The 21378-nt window shown below is 35.0% G+C and overlaps 1 protein-coding gene across 4 annotated transcripts in view; it reads left to right on the top strand.

Annotated features, from left to right (window-relative positions):
• TTBK2 (tau tubulin kinase 2) overlaps positions 1–21378 on the top strand; it is a 249379-nt gene that overhangs the window by 70644 nt on the left and 157357 nt on the right. The window contains exon 1 of one of the 4 annotated variants that reach the window (XM_074289398.1): positions 20579–20688. The exons of the other annotated variants lie outside the window; for them this stretch is intronic. The gene's annotated coding sequence lies outside the window, so the exon portion shown is untranslated. Of the gene's footprint in view, positions 1–20578; positions 20689–21378 lie in introns of those variants that run through there. 4 annotated transcript variants of the gene reach the window in all.

The following is a 21378-nucleotide window of genomic DNA, read 5'->3' as shown; positions in this document are numbered from 1 at the left end:
CTTCTCCCTTCCCTCCCTGCTTCATAAGACAGCAAACAATCTGATACAGGTTATATACATGCACAATCACAACATGCTTTTTTTTTTAAAAAAATTAATTTCAAATTTTCTCCTTCTCTCTCTGCTTCTCCTTCCCACTTCCTGAGATGTCAAGCAATTTGTTATAGGTTATATATGTGTAATCATTCCATTTTAGATGGAACTTCTCTTTCCATCTTTTTCTGCTAGATTTTTTTGGTAAAATATAGAAAACATGGTGATTTACATGGGTTTATTTATTTTTTAGATATATGCATGGGTAATTTTTCAGCATTGATGCTTTCAAAACCTTCTGTTCCAACTTTTCCCCTGCTTTCCCCCACCCCCTTCCCTAGATGGCAGATAGACCAATACATGTTAAGTATGTTAAAGTATATGTTAAAATACATTTTATATTTATATATATATATATATATATATATATATATATATATATATATATATATATATATATATATATATATATATATAAAAAACAGACAAAACCAGAGAGAGTGGAAATGCTATTTGTGGTTCACATTCATTTCCCAGAGTTCTTTTGCTGGGTGTAGCTGGTTTTCTTCCTTATTGAACAAATGGAACTTATTTGGTTCATTTCATTGTTGAAGAGAGCCAAGTCATGGGTTTATTTTATGTCCTGCAACTTTGTAAATGTTTTTGCTAATTATTTTGACTTTTTACATTTCTTGATATAACAATATGATTTTTGTTGGTTTTGCTTTTGATGTGGTCAGACATACTTATAGTTTTCCTAACAATGCCTGCATTTGTGTTATAAATCCAATTTGGTTGTAGTTTGACCTTTGTGATATATTGCTGTAGTCTCTTTGCTAGTATTTTATTGAAAAATTTTTTGCATCTTTACTCCTTAGGAAAATTGATCTACAGTTTTCTTTCTCTGTTTTTGTTCTCCCTTAAGGTTTATGTATCAAAATCAAATTTGAGTCATAGAAGGAATTTGATAGGAATCCTTCTTTATCTGCTGTTTTTTCCCCCAAAGAACTTGTTACTTAGGAATTAACTGTTCCTTAAATGGTTGGTAAAATATACTTGTAAATCTATCTAATCCTGGAGGTGTTGGTTTTTTCTCCTTTAGATAATTCATTTATTGCTCCTTCAATTTCTTTTTCTAAGATAAGATTAATTTGAGTATTCTATTTTCCTTTCTGTTAATCGAGGCTTTTTTTTTTTTTTTGGTAAATATCCATTTCATTTAGATTGTTGGATTTGTTGACATATAATTGAGCAAAATATCTCCTAATAATTGCTTTAATTTCATCTTCACTGATTGTGCATTCATCTTTTTCATTTTTAATAGTGGTAATTTGATTTTCTTTCATTCTTAAAATAAAATTAACCAGTGGTTAATCTATTTTAATTAATTTTTTTCATAAAACCAAATTTTGCTTACTAGTTCAGTGATTTCTTTTTTGTTTCTAATTTTTTTAATCCTTTGATTTTCAGGATTTCTATTATCTTAATTGGGAATTTTAAATTTGTTCTTTTTCTATTTTTTTGTTTTGTTTTGTACCCAATTCACTGAACTAATCTTTTTCTCTTTTACTGATATAATTGTTTAAGAAATAAAAATTTCCCTAAATATTACTTTGGCAATATCCCATAAATTTTAGTACGTTGTCTCATTGTTGTCATCTTTAATGAAATTATTGTTCCTATAATTAGTTCTTTGATCCATTTATTCTTTAGTATTAGATAATTTAGTTTCTAGTTAGTTTTAAATCATGATTCCAAGGTCTTTTATTGAATATATGTGTGTGTATCTCTACATATTGATATTGACAGAGATATATTTTGCATTATGGTCTGAAAAGGGTGCATTTAATAATTGTGCTCTCATTTGCTTTGAGGTGTTATGGTCAGTTTTTTCTGTGCCATGTATAGGTAAGAAAGTATATTCCCTTTTCCTATCTAGTATTCTTCAGAGGTCCATCATACTTAAGCTTTGTAAAATGATGTTTTTAGTTTACCTTTAGTTCTAAATTATTTGAGTGGTTTCCATTTATAACTTCTTGAAATATGATATTTAGGTACCTTTTTTGGAAAATGACTTTCAGGTAGTCCAGTAATTCTTAAATTATTTCTCCTCAATCTTAGACCTGAAAATCGTGTGTGTGTGTGTGTGTGTGTGTGTGTGTGTGTGTGTGTCTGTGTGTCTGTGTGTCTGTGTGTCTATGTAATGCCAGAGAAACTGAGGCAAGATGGAGATTAGAGAGTATTTAATATTTTATTTAAAAGGTAGAGATTTACTTCAACCAAATGGATCCATGGTTTGGTCCCAGGGTTGAATGAGACTATTGTTTCCAAGAATCCAGTGAAAAATGACATATAAATACAGGGGGTAGACAGAAACAGGGGCAGAGTCAGAGCACTGAGAGTGGGAACTAACAATCCAGTTCTGACAGGATCGGGGGAGGCATGGGGACAACTGTTAAATTACAGAATGGGGAGAGGTATCCAACATTCTGATGATGCCTAAGATAGAAGGTCTTTCTCCTTATCTGGTCATCATGATTAGGAGGGAGCAGTGGTTGAACAGAAAAATTAGAAACTGAGGCAGAACAATTCAGGGAAACTGAGGCATGACAGGGAAACTGAGTCAGGACAATTAGGGAAACTGAATCAAGACAATAAAAGAGAACTGTAGCACAACATTCTATACTCTTTCTCTTCTGAATATTCAAATCATTAAATTACCTTCCTCTAGATAGGTCTTAGCACCATAATTTTGATCAACCCTATGTGAAGCAAATAACCCAAAATAAAACTAGAAAAATGCAAGCTCTTATGGCAAGGACAAGTCTCTCCCTGATAACCCCAGAGTTAATCAGCAATACAAAGGCTCCCTGTTGCTATAGCATGTCAGGTCCTCTGCAGTTGGGGCATCTCAGCCAGAGAATCCAGTTTGATATGGACAGTACACTGTGAGCTAGATCTGTGATCATTTGTGCATTTAACTTAGCCTCTGCTTATTTAAGGAGTAGCAGTGCTCAGGACAGTCCTGCTGCCCATCCTAAGAGGAGTACCCCAGGTCTGTCAGGGACTCCAAAAGGGGGGAAAAGTGGGGCCTGGAGTAGCTCCACCTGTCCCCTTTGATAGAATAGGAGCTGCTACTAGAATCTGAGCAAATTATGCAGTTAGACCAAAGCAGGCAGCCTCGAACTCTTAGAGATCTGATACCAACTTGCAAGGTCCTTTGAAAATGCTGAAATACTAATTAAGGAATTGGGATAACAGGAGAGGAGAAACAGATCAGAGAGACTGCCAGTCCCAAGACAGGTGTCTCATTTCTGCTTGTTTCTAAAAATTAATCCCAAAAACTGAGTCTGCTGGGGCAATTCTAACAGAATAAGGGATTTCAAAGTTAAAGGATAACTAGCAAATCATAGATCAGTAAATTTAAGCAAGGAGTAAAAATGAAAAGGACTGTTTAAAGGATTTACACCAGTTTCCCCAATTTCCTATCTCTTCCTCCCTTTTTTTCTCACGAAAAGGAATTATCAAATAGCCATTCCACATATAAATCCCAGGAGTAAATCAAAATTGCTGTACATAACAGACTAGTACAGTAAGTTTCCTAAAACTCCCTCATACAGCAATAGTTACACAATTTAAACAATTTCCATCTGAAATCTTAATCACACAGTAATAAATGAACCAATCAGGGTTCCCAAATTCTCCATATCAGTTCATCAAGGGTAAGAGACAAAGCCTTATTCAAAACTGCTTCAGACTGAGCATGGGCAGAGACTCTCAGTCCATGCAGGGGATACGTGTGGTAGGGCAGGCGTGCTGGCAATGAAAGCTGATCTAAGTCCCGGAAGCAAGTCAATATCTGTAATTTGACCAAAGTCTAGAACAAAAAAACACAGATCTAACAAATAAAAGTTAGAACAGTCTGAGATAGAAAGACTTGATTCACCAGAATGCTGCAAAATATGAAGAGCCAGCAGCTTCCTATGTGAAGAGATGAGTTTGCTTTACAAGACAGGTAAATGGGTATCAGCTATAGTCCCAAATAAATAGCAGTTGGGTCTCATGTGCTAATTGTTCTCTCATTATTTAGAAACCTTTAAAAACATGAATATCCACAGACACAAATATTCAGTAGCAGATAGGTGACCAGACGAAATACTTATTTGCCCAAGTATTTAGGATATAATGAACATATAACCAGATTGGAAATGGCAAGGTATGATTATAATTGCATTAACAGTTTCTATTGACCATTGCTTTGATCATAGAAATCAGTTACAGGAGAAAAAAATGCAGGGACACAACTATAACATAAAAATAAAAAGTTAAAACTCAACTTTCAGCAAAACAGGATAAAATAGCTTTAATTCATTTTTACTCCAGTTAATTGCCCCACTAACTGTCAGAGGGTGGAGCTTTAAAACTCCCAAATAGCATTAACTATAAGCCCAAGAAAATTTTACTTCCAATAACAAATCCCATTAACCAAAGTTTCAGATAAATCCTAAACAAATATTTACCATAACCTTATATTTATAATATTAAAAATTTCTCAGTAAGTTTACTTTTTTTCATATCTAAGTAGTTTCATAAGTGAACATTATACATACAAATCATTTTGCTTTAAAATACCCAGTACATAGACAAATATTCCAAATTGCATATTGTCCATAACAAAAACATTTTCAAAAGAACAAAGGAAAAAAACTATTATTTTCAGAATCCCTTTAAATGATGGCCATAACTTCAGGATACAATCAAGTAAAACTTATACAGAATGTCCTAATTCCACATAAAAGAATCTGAAAGATTCCTAAAACATCAGTTAAACTTTTAGAAATTGCCTTACCAAATTATAGATCACATTTATGACTATATTCCTTAACCAAGGAAACTATTATGTATCAAAAGTAACATATATTCAGTCAATTAACTTAAAAATGGGCCTATCTCTTGAAATCATTTGCCAAAGCCAAGCCTCTGCAGAAAGTAGCTGGAACACACTTAGTGGGGGTGGGGAGAAGGGTGACCACATGGAATCCTTCCCCCCATTCCACCTCCAAAGAAGCAGGGGGGAGGGAAGGTGAGTCCATTTCTCCCTACTCCACCCAACTTCTTTTTCTCCTCCCAAATATTTTCCCAATACTTTCTCTAATTACCTAAAATCATCCAAACCTTTAATTGCTCCTACAAATCAGTCCTTAATAAATCACCTTTATTCACATGTCCAGCAGAGGTGGATTTAAACCATAACTTATAATGTTATAATATATCAAATTACCCAATGTGTTTCAGAAGATAACATACTTTACCTAATTAGAGGCACGTGCCCCCTTTCAGGCAAATTAACAGAACTTCTCTTTAACAAGCCATTGTTCTTATATTCAAAGATAACCAAATCTAGCCTGCATGGGCAACAGTAAAATTATTTCCCACAATTTAAAAACTGCCCAAAAGAATACTCAGAACAAATCTGACATGCAAAGGCAACAGTAAAATTATTTCCCACAATTTCAGAATCATCCTAAAATTTCTAATCAAATATTTTCTCCACCCTGAGTTCCATAGCAATTAACATAAACTCCTTTGTCTTCCAGAGGCTTATCTGCCCAGTCCAGTTTAGGCCAGGCTTGAATTTGAATGAGGTAAGGTTTTATTGCTCTTTCTCTTGAAATCCTACTAGCTAGCTTTCAAAACTGCTCCAAAGAAAAAAATGTCAGTTTAAAAATAGCCAAAATTTTTCTGTTCTTACAGATCAGTGCAACAGGTTAAAGAATTAGAAATCACAAGCAATTTTTATACTAAGTACAGTTGCAACATTGAAATAACCAATTCCCAAATTTCTTAATCATTGTTCTTAAAATTTAACAGAACTCTTAACCAACAGGATAGATAGACAAGTCACACAGAACACACAGACATAGACTGTTTATTTATAACATTAAACAAAACATTTAACACACATAACTGGAGAGTGCTCAAAAAGGTACTTAGAATCAGATCAGACCAGATGTGTCTTAGAAGACAAACCAGAGGGAATTATCCAGCGTCTCGGAATGATATCCTTCTAAGAATTAAATGCCCGTCAGCATTTTATTATTCTGAGAATCCAGGTGCTAGCACAGACAGACAACAGGTAAACAGATCAGACTGTGTCCTAAGACATCCAGACTTACTCTCCCATGGCTGAAATGGAGGTGTCCACCATCAGATATGACTGCATCTGAAAACTACTCTCTTCCCTGGAGACTTTGAAAACAAATCCAGAGGGCCAGTCTCTCCAGGCCAAGAACCCAGATCTCCAGCCACCCGAAGGCCCAAAGAGGAGACCCAGAGGTCTCTAATCTCTAATCCTGCTCATTTTTTAATATCTTGGTGGGAAGCCTCCAAAATATAATGCTGGAGAAACCTGAGGCAAGATAGAGATTAGAGAGTTTTTAATAATTTATTAAAAGGGAGAGATTTACTGGGACCAAATGGATCCATGGTTTGGTCCCAGGGCTGAATGAGATTATCTTCCCCAAGAATCCAGGGAACAATCTGAGTTTTCAATGACCTATATACACGTGGCTCAGACTCGGGGGGTGGGGGGGGGATGGCTAGACTGAGGCAGGGGCAGAGTCAGAGCACTGAGAGCAGGAACACAGGACCAATAATCTGGTTCTGACAGGGTCAGGGGAGGCATGGGGGACATCTGATAAATTATAGAATGGGGAGAGACACCCAACATTCTGATAATGTCTAAAATATAAGGTTTTTCTGCTTATCTGAATCATCATGATTAGGAGGGGAGGGGTGTTTGAGCAGAACAATTAGAAGAAACTGAGGCAGAACAATTCAGGGAAACCAAGGCATAACAATTAGGGAAACTGAGTCAGGACAATAAAAGAGAACTGTGCACAACATTTTTATATATGTATGTATGTATAGTTTCATTCTGTGAGCCCCTGCTGCTTGACATGGTGTCCAGCACATAATAATTGCTTTTTCATTCATTCATTCTTAAGTTTTTTTTTTAATTTTTATTTTATTTTATAATTATAACATTTTTTTTGACAGTACATATGCATGGGTAATTTTTTACAACATTATCCCTTGCACTTACTTCTATTCAGATTTTTTTCCCTTCCTCCCCCAACCCCCTCCCCCAGATGGCAAGCAGTCTTATATATGTTCAATATGTTACAGTATATTCTAGATACAATATATGTGTGTAGAACCGAATTTTTTGTTGCACAGGAAGAATTGGATTCAGAAGGTAAAAATAACAGTTTACATTCATTTCCCAGTGTTCCTTTTCTGGATGTAGCTGGTTCTGTCCATCATTAATCAATTGGAATTGGATTAACTCTTCTCTATGTTGAAGAAATCCACTTCCATCAGCATATATCCTCGTACAGTATCATTGTTGAAGTGTATAACGATCTTCTGGTTCTGCTCATTTCACTCAGCATCAGTTGATGTAAGTCTCTCCAAGCCTCTCTGTATTTCTCCTGTTGGTCATTTCTTATAGAACAATAATATTCCATAACATTCATATACCATAGTTTATCCAACCATTCTCCAATTGATGGACATCCATTCATCTTCCAGCTTCTACCCACTATGAAAAGGGCTGCCACAAACATTTTGGCACATACAGGTCCCTTTCCCTTCTTTAGTAGTTCCTTGGGGTATAAGCCCAGTAGTAGTATGGCTGGGTCAAAGGGTATGCACATTTTGATAACTTTTTGGGCATAATTCCAGATTGCTCTCCAGAATGGTTGGATTCTTTCACAACTCCACCAACAATGCATCAGCGTCCCAGTTTTCCCACAGCCCCTCCAACATTCATCGTTATTTGTTCCTGTCATCTTAGTCAATCTGACAGGTGTGTAATGATACCTCAGAGTTGTCTTAATTTGCATTTCTCTGATCAATAGTGATTTGGAACACTCTTTCATATGAGTGGAAATAGTTTCAATTTCATCATCTGAAAATTGTCTGTTCATATCCTTTGACCATTTATCAATTGGAGAATGGCTTGATTTCTTATAAATTAAAGTCAATTCTCTGTATATTTTGGAGATGAGGCCTTTATCAGAACCTTTAACTGTAAAAATTTTTTCCCAATTTGTTACTTCCCTTCTAATCTTGTTTGCATTCGTTTTGTTTGTGCAGAAACTTTTTAATTTGGTGTAATCAAAATGTTCTATTTTGTGATCAATAATGGTCTCTAGTTCTCCCTTGGACACAAACTCCTTCCTCCTCCACAAGTCTGAGAGGTAAACCATCCCATGTTCCTCCAATTTATTTATGATTTCGTTCTTTATGCCTAAATCTTGGACCCATTTTGATCTAATCTTAGTATGTGGTGTTAAATGTGGGTCCATGCCTAGTTTCTGCCATACTAATTTCCAGTTTTCCCAGCAGTTTTTGTCAAATAATGAATTCTTATCCCAAAATTTGGGATCTTTGGGTTTGTCAAAGATTAGATTGCTATTTTTATTCACTATCTTGCCCTGTGAACCTAACCTATGCCACTGATCAACTAGTCTATTTCTTAGCCAATACCAAATGGTTTTGGTGACTGTTGCTTTATAATATAGCTTTAAATCAGGTACACTTAGACCACCTTCCTCTGACTTTTTTTTCATTAGTTCCCTTGCAATTCTCGACCTTTTATTCTTCCATATGAATTTTGTTGTTATTTTTTCTAGGTCATTAAAATAGTTTCTTGGGAGTCTGATTGGTATAGCACTAAATAAATAGATTAGTTTGGGGAGTATTGTCCTCTTTATTATATTCGCTCGGCCTATCCAAGAACACTGCATGTCTTTCCAATTATTTAAATCTGACTTTATTTTTGTGGCAAGTGTTTTGTAATTTTTCTCATATAATTCCTGACTCTCCTTTGGTAGATATATTCCCAAATATTTTATACTATCGACTGTTATTTTGAATGGAATTTCTCTTTGTATCTCTTGCTGTTGGATTGTGTTGGTAATGTATAAAAATCCTGAGGATTTATGTGGATTTATTTTGTATCCTGCGACTTTGCTAAAATTCTGAATTATTTCTAATAGCTTTTTAGCAGAGTCTTTGGGGTTCTCTAAGTATACCATCATGTCATCTGCGAAAAGTGACAATTTGATTTCTTCATTTCCTACTCTAATTCCTTGGATCTCTTTCTCGGCTCTTATTGCCAAGGCTAGAGTTTCTAGTACTATATTGAATAGTAATGGTGATAGTGGGCAACCTTGTTTCACTCCTGATCTTACAGGGAAAGGTTCTAGTTTATCACCATTACATATGATGTTTACTGAAGGTTTTAAATATATGCTCCTTATTATTTTAAGGAATAGTCCATTTATTCCTATACTCTCAAGCGTTTTTAGTAGGAATGGATGTTGGATTTTATCAAATGCTTTTTCTGCATCTATTGAGATGATCATATGGTTTTTATTAATTTGATTATTAATATGTTCAATTATACTAATAGTTTTCCTAATATTAAACCAGCCCTGCATTCCTGGTATAAATCCCACTTGGTCATAGTGTATTATCCTGGGGATGATTTTCTGAAGTCTATTTGCTAATATCTTATTTAAGATTTTAGCATCAATATTCATTAAGGAAATTGGTCTATAGTTTTCTTTCTCAGTTTTCGATCTACCTGGTTTAGGTATCAGTACCATGTCTGTGTCATAGAAGGAATTTGGTAGGACTCCTTCAATCCCTATTTTTTCAAATAGTTTACATAGCATTGGAATTAGTTGTTCTTTAAATGTTTGGTAGAATTCACCTGTAAATCCATCTGGACCTGGGGACTTTTTCTTAGGAAGTTGGTTAATAGCTTGGTCTATTTCTTTTTCTGAGATGGGACTATTTAGACTACTTACTTCTTCCTCTGTTAATCTGGGCAAGCTGTATTTTTGAAGGTATTCTTCCATTTCATTTAAGTTATCGAATTTATCGGCATAAAGTTGAGCAAAGTAGCTCCTAACTATTGTTCTAATTTCCTCTTCATTAGTGGTGAGTTCACCCTTTTCATTTTCAAGACTATCAATTTGCTTTTTCTCTTTCCTTTTTTTAATCAGGTTTACTAAGGGTTTGTCTATTTTGTTGGTTTTTTCATAAAACCAACTCTTAGTTTTATTAATTAATTCAATAGTTTTTTTTACTTTCAATTTTATTAATCTCACCTTTTATTTTTTGAATTTCAAGTTTTGTGTTTGTCTGGGGGTTTTTAATTTGTTCCTTTTCTAGCAATTTTAGTTGTAAGCCCAATTCGTTGGCCCTCTCTTTCTCTATTTTATGCAAGTAGGCCTGTAGAGATATAAAACTTCCCCTTATTACTGCTTTGGCTGTATCCCACACATTTTGGTATGATGTCTCATTATTGTCATTTTCTTGGGTGAAGTTATTAATTATGTCTATGATTTGCTGTTTTACCCAATCATTCTTTAGTATAAGATTATTTAGTTTCCAATTATTTTTTGGTCTATTTTCCCCTGGCTTTTTATTAAATGTTATTTTGATTGCATTATGGTCTGAAAAGGATGCATTTACTATTTCTGCCTTACTGCATTTGATTTTGAGGTTTTTATGCCCTAGTATATGATCAATTTTTGTATAGGTTCCATGAACTGCTGAGAAGAAAGTATATTCCTTTCTGTCTCCATTTAGCTTTCGCCAAAGATCTATCATATCAAACTTTTCTAGTATTCTATTTACCTCTTTGACTTCTTTCTTATTTATTTTGTGGTTTGATTTATCTAATTCTGAGAGTGCAAGGTTGAGATCTCCCGCTATTATAGTTTTGCTATCTATTTCCTCTTGCAGCTCTCTTAATTTCTCTTTTAAGAATTTAGATGCTGCACCACTTGGTGCATATATGTTTAATATTGATACTGCTTCATTATTGATGCTGCCCTTTAGCAGGATATAATGCCCTTCCTTATCTCTTTTAATTAGATCAATTTTTGTTTTTGCTTGATCTGAGATGAGGATGGCTACTCCTGCTTTTTTGGTTTTGCCTGAGGCATAATAAATTCTGCTCCACCCTTTTACTTTTAGTTTGCTTGTCTCACCCTGTTTCAGGTGTGTTTCCTGTAAACAACATACAGTAGGATTCTGACTTTTAATCCAGTCTGCTAACTGCTTCCTCTTTATGAGGCAGTTTGCCCCATTCACATTTATGGTTAGAAGGACTAATTCTATATTGCTTGCCATCCTATTAATCCCTGCTTATGCTTTTCCCCTTTCCTTCCCTTTTACCCTCCTATCCAGTATTAAACTGGTGAACTCTACTTGCTTTTCACAGCCCTCCCTTTTTAGGATCCCTCCCCCACCTTAAAGATCCTCCCCTTATTTTACCCCTTTTCCTCGAAATTACTGTATTCCCTTCCCCTTAGCTTACTCCTTCCCTTTCACTTTTCAATGAAGTGGAAGAAGTTTCACCATAAATCGAATATGTCTATTGATACACGCTATGTTCATCTCCCTCCTTTCTTTCTCTCAGATATAATAGGTTACCTTTGCCTCTTCATGAGATGTAGTACCACTACTTTACACTTATTTATGATATAATCTCCTTTCCACCTCTAGTTTCTAAGACAAATTGTACATATGTTCTTTACATATTTTTTTTGACAGAAGTATAGTTCTCAAGATTTCTTTTTACCTTTTTAGAAATCTCTTGAGTTCTGTATTTGAAGATCAAACCTTTTATGTAGGTCTGGTTTTTTCATCAAAAATAGATGGAATTCATTTATTTCGTTAAATGTCCATCTTCTTCCCTGGAAAATGATGCTCATTCTTGCTGGGTAAGTTATTCTTGGCTGCATACCAAGTTCCTTAGCCTTTCGGAATATCATGTTCCAGGCCCTGCATTCTTTTAATGTGCACGCTGCTAGATCCTGGGTTATCCTTATTGTGGATCCTCCATATCTGAATTGCTTTTTTCTAGCAGCTTCCAATATCTTTTCCTTTGTCTGATGGTTCTTGAACTTGGCCACTATATTTCTTGGCGTTTTGATTTTAGGGTCCCTTTCAGTAGGTGATCGATGAATTTTTTCAATGTCTATTTTACCCTCTGTTTCCAGAATGTCTGGGCAGTTCTCTTTGATAATTTCCTCGAAAATGGTGTCCAAACTCTTTTTTTCCTCACATTTTTCAGGGAGTCCGATTATTCTCAAATTGTCTCTCCTGGATCTGTTTTCCAGGTCTGTTGTCTTTCTGGTAAGGTACTTGACATTCTTTTCAATTGTTTCATTTCTCTGGTTTTGCTTGACTACCTCTTGGTTTCTCCTTGAGTCATTCATTTCTACTTGTTCCAGTCTAATTTTCAATGATGTATTTTCTTCACTCACTTTTTTTATATCTCCTTGTAATTGTCCAATTGAGGTTTTATCTTCTATGGAATTTTTTTCCATTTTATCCATTTTATTTTTTAGAGAGCTGATTTCTTTTTTTCAGCTCACTAATCCTGTTTTCCTTGGAGTTGTTTACCTTTTCCAGCTCACTAATCCTGTTTTCCTTGGAGTTGTTTACCTTTTCCAGCTCACTAATCTTGTTTCTCAATGATTTGATTTCTTTATCCACTCTGTCTTTGAATGCATGGGATGACTTCTCCAGGCTCTCTTGCCAAGCTTCCCTTTCCTTTTCCCATTTCTCTTCCAGCTCTCTTGTGAAAGTCTTTTTGATTTCCTCTATGAGGTTCTTTTGTATTGAGGAGCAGCTTATATCCCTCCCAGGGGATACATCTGGGGACAGTCTGTTCCTAGTCTCCTCAGCATTTGAAGTCTGCTCCCTCTCCACACAGAAGCTGTCAATGGTTAGAGCCCTTTTGAATTTTTTGTTCATTTTGTCAGAGTAGGAATCAAATAAAACAAACTGACAAGAGAAACAATTGGTCTGTTTTGCGGGGGATGGGGCTGGATGGTATTAATGGGCTTCCTCTACAGACTGGGGGTAGGGCAGCAGAGAGCCACTATCAGAACAGCAATGATTGTACTGAGTCTGCGCTCTGAGGCTCCGAGCATCCACACTGGTGCAAAAGCCCTTTCACAGAAACGGCAGAGATCACACCCCTCCCCCTCTGGTCTGAGCTGTGTGAGCTGCCTGTCTTGCTCTGGCTGCCTGCCCTCAGTCTGCGCCCAGTCTGATTGACCCTCCCCCGAGCAAACACAGACCTTTTCTGGCGACTTTCAAGGATGTCTTCTCTTGGTGATTATTTGTGGATTTCTTTCTGGGTCAAGCATTAAGTCAGAGGCTTGTCATGAAGTAAGTTCTGAGAGAAAATGAGGAGCTCAAGCAGCTGTCTGCCTCCACGCCGCCATCTTGGCCGGAAGTCCCCCATTCTTAAGTTTTTAAAGATATTTCTTACCAATAATAGTAATACTAATAATTTATATTTTTACATAGTACTTTAAGATTTACAGAGCACTTTATGTTGGGGAGTTTGGAGAAGCAGCAAAGCAAAGGAAAAGTGTCTAAGACTTTAACAATAAAAAACATATTTGAATCTAGGTTCTTAAATACAACAGAAACAGAAATGTGACTGTAACTGTCTCCAATTTAAGTTCACTTTAGTAGTGGAGATTACAAATCTTTCTTCCACACCTTTGGGATCCCTGAGAGGAGTACAGGGTATTTCATGAAATAGATCTAGATAATTTGAAAAACCTCTCTTAGCTGCCCTGGGGAATTCCAGGATATGGAAGGACAATTGGGGAGAGAAGAAGATACCTTTTCCTTCCTCACTTCCCCAAACCCAGAATAATGTAAATAATGCATTCCCAGAACTCATTATTGGAATTTTCGCTTACCACATTTTACATTTAATTGTAAATACATATACCACAAATTTGAATGCTTATGACACTTCAGGAGATTTGTTATTTGTACTACTTGGGACTTAGTTGTAGAAAGCAATTATGTGAACAAACAGGAAATATATTACCCAGAAAATGAGAGAGAATGCAAAGCAGCAGTGACTTCTAAGAGACTTGTGTATGAGCCCTGGGAAAATGAGCACTAGACTACAAGATGAGGCTAAAGAACAGTGGAATTTAGCCACATTTCTGAGCTATAACTGCACTTAACTGTGTCAGACATGCCAGTTCTCTAGTGGCAAGCTGTTAAGAGAGGGATTTACCTGAAAAGAAGAAAGGCTCATGTGTTAGTGACTGAAAACTAGAGAGAGAAGAAAGAGGTCAAGTAAGGAAAAAGAGAAGTTGCAGAGTATTAATAGAGAGGTATTAGGGGTGCTATGCTATTGTATTACTCCCTGCTGAAACTTTCTTAAGATTGTCCTGATTAGTCACTGACCTTGGCTAGGGTCATGGTTTGAATATGTTGTTGTTAATTGTTGCAGTTGTGTCCAACTCTTTGTGTCCCCATTTGGAATTTTCTTGGGAAAGATTGCCATTTCCTTCAGCTCATTTTACAGATGAAGAATCTGGGACAAACAGTGTAAATGATTTGCTCAGGATCACATGACTACTAAGTATCTGAGGCTGGATTTGAACTCAGGAAGAGGAACTTTTCCTGATTCCAGATCCAATTTATCCACTACACAACCCAACTGCCTCACAAATTGTTACTTTTAAAAGGCCCAGAGACATCTTTGTTTCCATTAACTTGAATATAAAACTATTTGTGCTTTGAGTCTTGTGAACACGTGTGTGTGTGTGTGTGTGTGTGTGTGTGTGTGTGTATGTGTGTAAGGAGAATTGGTAAATACTTTTGCTAAAAAGGTGTTATACTAAAGTTTTTGTATCATCTGAGAATCCTTGTGTCAATGATTCAGAAACTTCCATTAAGTACGTTGTTCAATTGTGTTGAACTCTTTGTGAGCACATTTTGAGTTTTTGGCAAAGACATTGCAATAGTTTGCCATTTCTTTCGCTAACTCATTTTATAGATGAGGAACTGAGGCAAATAAGGTTCTAGTAAGTGTATAGACCTGAATTTGAACTCATAAATATGGATTTTACTGACTTTAGGCCTGGTGCTCTCTCCATTGTGCCACCTAGCTACCCCTTAAAATACCTGCGACTTTCCTAGCAGGAGGGGATTCTCTGACAAGAGAGTTATGCTGCTAATGGTCCTTTTGTGCAGTATATTATGTTAGCCTATTTTTTAATAGCCTCCTATTTCTTGCAAAATTAGAAAAGTATTTATAATTGAAAATTTTTAAATAGAATATTTGAATTTTTAAAGCAAAAATATGGCTAAGTAAAAGAATCCCATAAAATATTGGCTGTGAAGATAAAGATCTAGAGAGTGAAAATTATTATTTAATCTGTTGTAAAGCATCTTATAAAGCACTTATTGTATGTGATATTCTTGCTGATTATAAAATAATAACAGAAACCATACTATTTTTCATTTTTGGTAATTTACAACATCAGGTTTGAAATAAAAATATGAAAATATAATCTTTTAAAAATCGTTTTATATTTTACATATTGGTTTTTAAGTCTTGCATAACATTGTCCCTTCATATCCTTCTCTTCTTTTAATTTGCTCCTCTCTATCTATTCTGTGATCTAACAGTACTGGTCTTGCCATTCTTCATACGTGTCTTTCCATCTTCTGACTACTTTTTCACTGTCTCTTCTCATCCCTGTAATGCTCATGGCTTAAACTTTGGGCATTTGTGTATATTTACTTAGGGGTTTTTTATGATGGAAGATGAACCTTTTTATTTTATGAATATTTATTACATAGGTGGGCAACAAAATCTTGAGAAGATCAAATGAAATTCAGAATAATGACTGAAGTGCCATTTATAAAGATGATTTTGTCCAGTTTGAAATATATCTTTTGTATATTACTTAGAAGTATTGGAGGCATGGGGTGGGGCTGTGCTTGCATAACAAATAATGTGGGTTACAATAAATAGATGGGGAGCATCTAGATCCTGGATGTCTTTGCACAAGTGACTCCAACAGAGTCCCTATTTCTGCACCAGTGGCACAAGGCAGAAAGTGTGGACAGACATATAAGGCCATAGTTTTTTGTTTGTTTTTTTTTTTTTAATATAGCTTTTTAATTACAAGATATATGCATGGATAATTTTTCAGCATTGACAATTGCAAAACCGTTTGTTCCAATTTTTCCCCTCCTTCCCCCATCCCCTCCCCCAGATGTCACATTGACCAATACATGTTAAATATGTTAAAGTATAAGTTAAATACTATATATATGTACACATATGTCCATACAGTTATTTGCTGTACAAAAAGAATCGGACTTTGAAATAGTGTACAATTAACCTGTGAAGGAAATCAAAAGTGAAGGTGGATAAAAATAGAGAGATTGGGAATTCTATGTAGTGGTTCACACTCAATTCCCAGAGTTCTTTTGCTGGGTGTAACTGGTTCTATTCATTACTGCACTATTAGAACTGATTTGGTTCATCTCATTGTTGAAGATGGCCACATCCATCAGATTTGATCATCATATAGTATTGTTGTTGAAGTGTATAATGATCTCCTGGTACTGTTCATTTCATTCAGCATCAGTTCATATAAGTCTCTCCAGGCCTTTCTGAAATCATCCTGTTGGTCGTTTCTTACAGAACAATAATATTCCTTAACAATCATATACCACAATTCAGCCATTCTCCAATTGATGGGCATCTACTCAGTTTCCAGTTTCTGGCCACCACAAAGAGGGCTGCCACAAACATTCTTGCACATACAGGTCCCTTTCCCTTCTTTGAGATCTCTTTGGGATACAAACCCAGTAGCAACGCTGCTGGATCAAAGGGTATGCACAGTTTGATAACTTTTTGAGCATAGTTCCAAATTGCTCTCCAGAATAACTGGATGTATTCGCAGTTCCACCAACAGTGTATCAGTGTCCCTGTTTTCCCACATCCCCTCCAACATTCCCATTATCTTTCCCTGTCATTTCTGGCTAATCTGACAGGTATGTAGTGGTATCTCAGAGTTTGTCTTAATTTGCATTTCTCTGATTAATAATGATTTGGAGCATCTTTTCATATGGCTAGAAATAATTTCAATTTCTTTGTCTGAGAATTTTCTGTTCATATCCTTTGACCATTTATCAATTGGAGAATGGTTTGATTTCTTATAAATTAGAATCAGTTCTCTATATATTTTGGAAATGAGAAGGCCATGTTTTTTACTATTGACTTCTGTCTTAGAGTTTGTTTGCTGTGAACTTCAAGTAGATAGTTATTGAGTTATTGAGCAGTTATTGAGCATCTGCTATGAGCCAGGCCCTGAACTAAATGCTGAGGATACAAAAAAAGGGGAAAAAACCAAACCAACAAATCTCAAAACCAGTTCCTGCTTTCAAGAAACTCAGAATCTAAAGGCAAAGAAAAGATACTTCCATATAACTCATCTGTTATTTTTTTTATATATACTGTATTCTGTAACAGGACTTCTTAAATTTTTCCCATTCGTGATTTTTTTTTTTGCCTGAGCAAATTTTACATGACTTTGGATATATAGATATATAAAATGGTATATACAAATTAAACATTTACTGATAATAAGTCATAATTTCATGACCACCATATTCAGTTACAAGAAAGACCCCATATGGAGTTGCAAATCACAGTTTAAGAAGCTGAGGTCTATAATAGATTCTTAACCTGAGGTCTGTGCACTTTTAAAAAATACATTTGATAATTATAGTTCAACATAATTTCCTTTATAATTTATATATTTTATTTTATATACTTAAAATTTCTCTTTTGAGAAGGGATCCAGTTTTCATCAGACTGCTGAAGGGATTGATCAAATACATTAAAAAATAAAACAAAACAAAACAGTTAAGAATCCATGGTCTATAGTATATAACTTGATAGACATAAGTAGGCAGGGTATATCTCTTTTACCCTATCCTTTCTAGCTAGACTTTAGTTAGATATGTAAGATACTAGGCAAGTTTAGCTTTACCAGCTTTTTTTAGATGTATTTAATCCTTGAATATGGGTGTTGGTGCAGTGGCTAGAATGTCAGGCCTGGAGACAAGAAGATTCATCTTCATTAGTTACAATTTGGCAAGTCACTTAATCCTGTTTGTTTCTTCACCTATAAAGTGAAGTGTTGAAAGAAAAGGCAAACCATTCCAGTATCTTTGCTCAGAAAAATCTAAATGGAGTCACAAAGAATCAGACACAACTTAAATGACTGAACATATAAATTTCATGAAGAATTGGAACATTGGTGAAAATGATATTTTTAGATATTAGGGAGGAAATATTTTCTTCTTTAGAGCTGTAACATGAACTGCAATGGAATGGGACAGTACAGAGTAAGAAAATCAATTAGTCTAGGTATGGTTTGGCAAAGGTCAGAGTTAATGATGGGCAAATGGGTAAAGCCCTAGATCACGCAAGAGATAATTGACTATTGAAGAATATTGCATACAATGGAGTATATGTAAGAAGGCAAATTAAAGATTCCAGTTAAGCCAACTGGGTTCCATGTTCCTGGGTTTGAACTGGCTTGAAAAGGCATAAGTGGAATTGATTTCAAAAGTTGAATGAGCAGTTGTATCTTGATAGAGTAGCCAGATTGAATGAGCAGTTGCATCTTGATAGAGTAGCCAGATTAATCCTTTGTCTGATAATTTTTACATAATTGCAGAAAACAAAGTACCATCTATTTCCTGAAGTATTCTTTCTGTGCACTCTAATTCTTTAAGATTCTTTGTGTCAGTTTTAGGGATTGCTCTGACAGAAATTTACATCTAAGTTGTCACAAGTTTTTCTAGATGTTACTTTTATTTGGATTGTTTATCATGAAGGTAGTGTTATCTATATATCCTTTTCATTATCAACAGCCTAATACTCTGAAGAGCTGGGAAGTAAAATAAGCAGCCTAGTAGTAGAGTACTGCCTTTCCTTTTGTTGTCATGCTAATCTAGATTGATTCTGTAATGACATTTGATAGACTCTTAATTGCAGTAATGCATTCTCAGTTTTAAAATATAAACTTCATATCCATAGCCTATTTTAAGAGTAATCCTCTAATAAGCAAAACAGTAACATAGCATTCAGCTTAGTAATTGCAGTATCAACATTCTTTCATGCCATTTGGATCACCTGTTTGATTTCTCAGGCTATTATATATGAGAATAACTTAGGCCAAGAAGTAAAACTAGAATTATATTGTTTTTGCCTATGGAGAAATCTTAATTGGAAAATTTGGAGTATGTATCAGAGGTCAGGACTTATATATTGTTGATTATTTTAATCATGATGATGAAGCTATAGGATACTTTGAACACATTTAGGGACTTATCTCTAGGGCCAACTGGTAGGTGGCATAAGGAGGTTATTTCAGCATTTGATTTGAGGAGGTCTAGAAAAAAGTCTTCTTGCCTAAGAGATATTTCCAGCCCTTGGCAATTGGGGAATGGATTTTTTAAAATTTGTGATATATGAATATAATGAAATGTTATTGCTACCTAAGAATGATCAATATGAAAATTAAGAGAAACAAGATGTAAACAGAAGAAAACAAAACCAGAAGTAAAATATGTGCACAGACTACATTAAGTGAAAACAATATTAAAAGAGATCCAAATTTAGTTTATATACAATGTCTTAGTTTGATTCCAAAAAACTAATTATGATTAATTATACACTTCCCTCCTTTTACAAGAGTTGATATGGATATGGATTGTTACATTTGTTATTAGATATAGTTACTGTGTTGATTTAATTTATTTAACTGTTTTTGTTCTAAGAGAGGGTTCTCTTAGACCAAACTTTATTGGAATACTTTATTGGAATATGTCAGTAGGGAAAAAATACAATAAATAATATTAATAATAAAACATTAGATATACATATATATATGTAGTATGTTTGTAATCTGATATATATTATGTACACAGAGAGGTATATTCTACTCACTTCTTGTCACAGAGGCCAAAATTCTTCATGTAGGGATTTATTCCTTTGGGCTAAACCAGAATTTGGCAAGTGTTGTCCTTTAAATTGCATATATTTCTGAAAAGAATAATAAAAATAATATTATTAATATAATGCTTCAAGGTTTGTCACCATGTACGGATTATAAGTATTTTTGCCATGATCAAGATCATATGACTAGTAAGTATAAGAATATGAACTTAAACTCAGATGTCTTCTGACTTCAAGTTCATTAAGTACATCTATGGGCAGGAATAATCTAGCCTGGTTTTACTGTTTCTTTTAGATGGGTTCAGCTGACTGGGAATGGGGTAGGGCTCCTTGCTTAAGAGTGATTAGTACTTTATTCACTAAGGAATGAGAAATAAAAAACTTGATCTGGAACTTATGCATAATCCCAAATTCTTGGTTGATTTATTGGATGATTTATGTTCAATTTTGGGCACCACATTTTAGGGTACCTGCCAACTTTGATACGCTGGAGTGGGTACAGAGAAAGTGTTACAGGAAAGTGAGGGGAATTGAAAACTATACTGTATTAGATTTGATATAAGGAATGGTCTCTCTACAGATGTAGTAAGTTCCCTGTTACTAGATGGAAAACAGCCCCGGACTCAGAACCCAAGAAACTTGGAAATAGCTGTGACTTTCAGGCCATTGGACCTGCTTCTGGCCCATCCCCCAAAAGCCGTCATGGAAGGGAAGCAAAATCCTATGGAGAAACAGCTTGGCAAATGCTTCTGCAGGTACTCTGCACTCTTAGCAACCACAGCCACTGAAGACTTTGGAAAGAAAATTCTTATCATTTTACTTGAGAACATAAGCACTATTTAATTTTCCTTTCTGCCACATTTCAGTGCACTTTAATGTCATATTCCATTCTTTTTTGCCTACTCCAGTCTCTGATGAGCCTTCTCATCTTTAAGACTAGCCCCCTTGTTTTTATCCCTGACTCAATCCCTTCTTGTTTTCTCTGGCAAATTGCCCATGCAATCCTTCTCTTACTGATGTCTAATTTTTCCCCTTTTAGAATGTAAGCTCCTTAAAGGAAGGAGCTATTTTTCCTTTCTTTGTATTCCTAACACTCAATACAGCATATATAAAGTACTTGTGTTTTTTACTGATTGGAATATTACTATATCCTAACCCTCTGTTAAAAAGCTTATTAGCATACAAAGACAAGCAACAGCACTAACCTAGTGACTTAGGTAATGATATTTTGATTGAAAGAAGTGCATTTGCCTCAATTCCATTTTTTTGCTTTGGAGACTTTATGTCCTAATTACCAAGGACAAAAAAAAAAAAAAAAAAAAAAAAGAATAATTCTTTGTGGATGGAATAGAGAAAAGGAAGCACTCTGATAATGTAAAGGATTCCCTCAACATATTATCTTTGAAAGAAGAGAACTAAGGGATATGATATCTATCCATGATAAA

This window comes from Sminthopsis crassicaudata, chromosome 2 (assembly GCF_048593235.1).
Source record: "Sminthopsis crassicaudata isolate SCR6 chromosome 2, ASM4859323v1, whole genome shotgun sequence".
In the NCBI taxonomy this organism is placed as follows: domain Eukaryota; kingdom Metazoa; phylum Chordata; class Mammalia; order Dasyuromorphia; family Dasyuridae; genus Sminthopsis; species Sminthopsis crassicaudata.
Note: the sequence above shows the minus strand (reverse complement) of the source record. Positions and strands in the feature narration are given on the sequence as shown.